The sequence below is a fragment of the Solanum tuberosum genome, unplaced genomic scaffold, assembly GCF_000226075.1.
Source record: "Solanum tuberosum cultivar DM 1-3 516 R44 unplaced genomic scaffold, SolTub_3.0 scf00528, whole genome shotgun sequence".
Taxonomy (NCBI): domain Eukaryota; kingdom Viridiplantae; phylum Streptophyta; class Magnoliopsida; order Solanales; family Solanaceae; genus Solanum; species Solanum tuberosum.
In genome coordinates, this window is record NW_006239446.1 from 4,659 (window position 1) to 8,371 (window position 3,713).

The following is a 3,713-nucleotide window of genomic DNA, read 5'->3' on the forward strand; positions in this document are numbered from 1 at the left end:
AAAAATTATATAACTCTCCAAATTTCATCGGTGTCACATAAATTGAAACAAAGAACTACTCCCAATTTATGTTATTTACTTTCCTTTTAGTCAGTCCCAAAAGAATGTCACATTTCTATATTAAGTAACAATATGATTATAAAATATTTATTTTACCCTTAATGAAATAATTTACAGTCATACAAATTTATATCATTCATTTTGGACCACAAATTTTAAAAGTCTTCATTTCTTTTTTAAACTCCGTGGCGAATTAAACTACCTCACATAAAATGAGACGGAGGAAGTAATATACATTGGGCCCGCGCTGGCGCGGGAACCTAATAACTAGTATAATTAGTAATACAGTCTAAATCACAAGGCTTTGTTTTTCAGTTAGTTTCTGAAGTTTATTTAATTAGGAGTTAAAAACTATACAAGTTATCATCACACGCATGTTGTTGACCTACTCGTTAGAATGAGTTGAGGTGCGCGCGTCACACGGTACTTAAACGGATCCAAATAACATTTTTACTATACATAAATAAAATTAAGCATGGGCACAATTTTTCGTTCCCTGTAATTAAATTAAGTTTCATATCGAAGTCCCATTTTAACAAAAAAAAAAATATCATTTTTACGTGGACAAATGAGTTACACATTGGACTAGCACTGGTTGAGATTGTGTATGATAAATAAATAAATACGCAACGATACATCCTTAGTGGATGATGAATTGGGATATGATATTTTATGTTTGCTTCTTATATCCTTGAATTTATTGTGGAAACAAAGTCATATTTCCAATTGGAAAAAAAGAAGATGAATGCTTTTCAAATAAACATTTAAGTGAAATCTATGGTCGATTTATATTTGCCTTTTGTAATTGCCAATGAGAGCAATGATATTAATTTTTTCCTTTTGCTAACACTTTTTTTTTCTTTTTAAGTGGAATGAAAATTGACCTTGAGGTCTATTATTATAGTAATACTTGTAAAGCATAGTTTTGCTTTGGAATGATTTTCACTATAAAGATTTAAAGACACTACTTTTGGCGACATCATTCATAAATTTTAGTTGCATTTGATCATAATTTTTTAAAGTTATTTGGTTATGAAATTTAATTAGATTAATATGAAAAATTAGCTCAGATTAATTTTTGGGTTTTTTTTGGGCCTTCACTCATGAAACTCAAAAAAATAATAAAAATTAAGTAAAATGCATGTCCAAACGTAGTTTCAAAATTTTTAAAACTTGAGTTTTCAAATTTCAAGTTTCAACTTTAAAATCTATTAAATGGGAACATAGATTGTTTTTAAAATGTTAAAATGTATAGAAATAAACTTGAATTCAACGTTCAAATTAAGGATTGACATGTGACAGACACAACATGTCAGACCCGAGTGAACATAGTGGTCTATGATGAGAAGTACCGGGCACCTACAATGGTCCGAATCAACAAAATCAATTAGAATGGTCCGACACAGATGATTAATCTAGCTAGTATTGACAAGTCGTTTTTAAATTGATTAGTCAAGCATAAACCACTAATATATAGTAATAATATTATTTTAAATAAGCAGATTTTAAAAATTTAATCAATATATATTTGTTTTTACACAAAGTGATACACCAACAAAGATTGTACCATGTCCTTTAATAATATAGTGTCATCAATCTCATAGTTGATACTATGTACTTTTGTTTAGCTTTTATAGTGGATATATAAGTTTTTTTAAAAAAATTGCAACTCACACACTCCTCATAGTTGATTATATATATTGTCAACCCAATTTTTTTTTTTAAATTCTTAAATTTGTCAGTAAATTTTATTTAGAAATATTTGAATTATATATAACATGTTTCAATGAGCACCTGAACACATGATAAAGTCATATTCCTACAAAAAAATATTATCATATTTAAAAAAATTTAATTTATACATATCAATCTCAATTAAAAAACACATAAAACTTCTTATTAAGCATTATATGCACACGCACACAACACACGCCTTTTCTTCTATTGCATTTAAAACATAGGAATAATATTTTTATTTACATAGGTAAGACTATTAAAATTTATTTTGAACACTATAATCGGAAAGAAAAACAAACTTTGAATAGACGCATTTAATAATGTAATTGGTGTATTAATTGGGTTCAACTACTTGAAGATAAGAATTGAAGAATTCGTTTAATTTAGAAATTTTCCAAATTGGGAGTACTATTGTACATGTAGTACAGGCAGGTCAAACATGACATCCCAACATACCTTAAAAGCAATGACTTCCGCAAATAGTAAACTTCAACTAATTAGTACAACATAAACAAAACCAAAAATTTTACTCAGATTTTATTCGATCTATATATACTGATAATATAAAAAAATATATCGTTTTCTTTGGTTTTTAGGCAATAGCATGAATATTTACTAATCTATAATTATTTATAACAAATTTAACGAGCTTAATGATAGAACAAGTAAATTGAATATGAATATTACTAATAACCATAATTTGTCATTATTTGAAACAGATAGACATAGTTACAAATCCATAAGATTTGCGGTCACATGATTAATTGAGGAGGTGATTTATCTGATATCTTGTTCTTTTATAAAATATTAAAATGGCAACGAAGCAATAGATTTGGATAAATAAAAAGAGATAGTCAACTAATTAACTTACCTTACTAATGAGATAACAATAATAATAATAAGGATTTAGGGGTCATTTAGTTAGGAATAAGTTATCTCGATTCGGAATAAGCTAATTTAAAATAAGTTATTTTATCATGTTCATCACTAAGATATAAATGATGAGATAAATAATCTCAGAACGATCTAATATCTCCAATCAAACACAAAATAAAATAATTCTATACTTTATCTCTAAAATTATTACATTTTATACCTCACTCCAAACGACCTCGGTAAGTAACGTAGAACGGTCAAGGCTTTGGAAGCCTGCCGTCTGCCATGACCCAAAGGAACACGCTGCAATAGTGCCATATTAATTAATTAAAGTATTCAAATGTGACTTGTGTGAAATTTCCCAAACTACCCTTCTTATATGGGACCCAAAATAATAAGACCAAGTCACAAAAAAAAGGCCATTTTAGAAAACGAGGATCATGTGGATAGAGGAGTAATCATTTTCTTTTTATTTACGGGGTAGATTCGAGTCAATAAAAAATAAAAAGAAGATAAAATTTTCTTACCATAGTGCTAGTAAAATGTATATATATTATTTCATCGAGTATTTATTATTTTTAAGTCATAATTATGAGTATCAAGTAACCTTATTACGCTAAACTAGATAAATAAAAAAACAGTTGCTTATATTATTTATAAATCTCTATTGATATGATAGTTGAACATAATAGTTACTTCATGCATTCATTTTTAATTATTATGTTGCGTTTTTCGAAAGTTAATTTAACTAATTTACAAAGTTAAATTAGATTATATTAATTTAATATTTTAACTAAAAAATATAGATATTAAACTATATGAAAAATACTATAAATTTCAAGTTTTTGCATATCAATATGATGAAAAAATACATTGTAAAATGTTAGTCAAAGTTCTTATAATTTGACTCTAAAAAAGAAAATCATGAAAATTAAAATGGACGAAGAGGGTATAAATTTTACATCTATTTATCAAATGACAATTAAAAATACATTACGTATAGATAAAATACAATAATTATCTTTATTTTAAAAAATTGA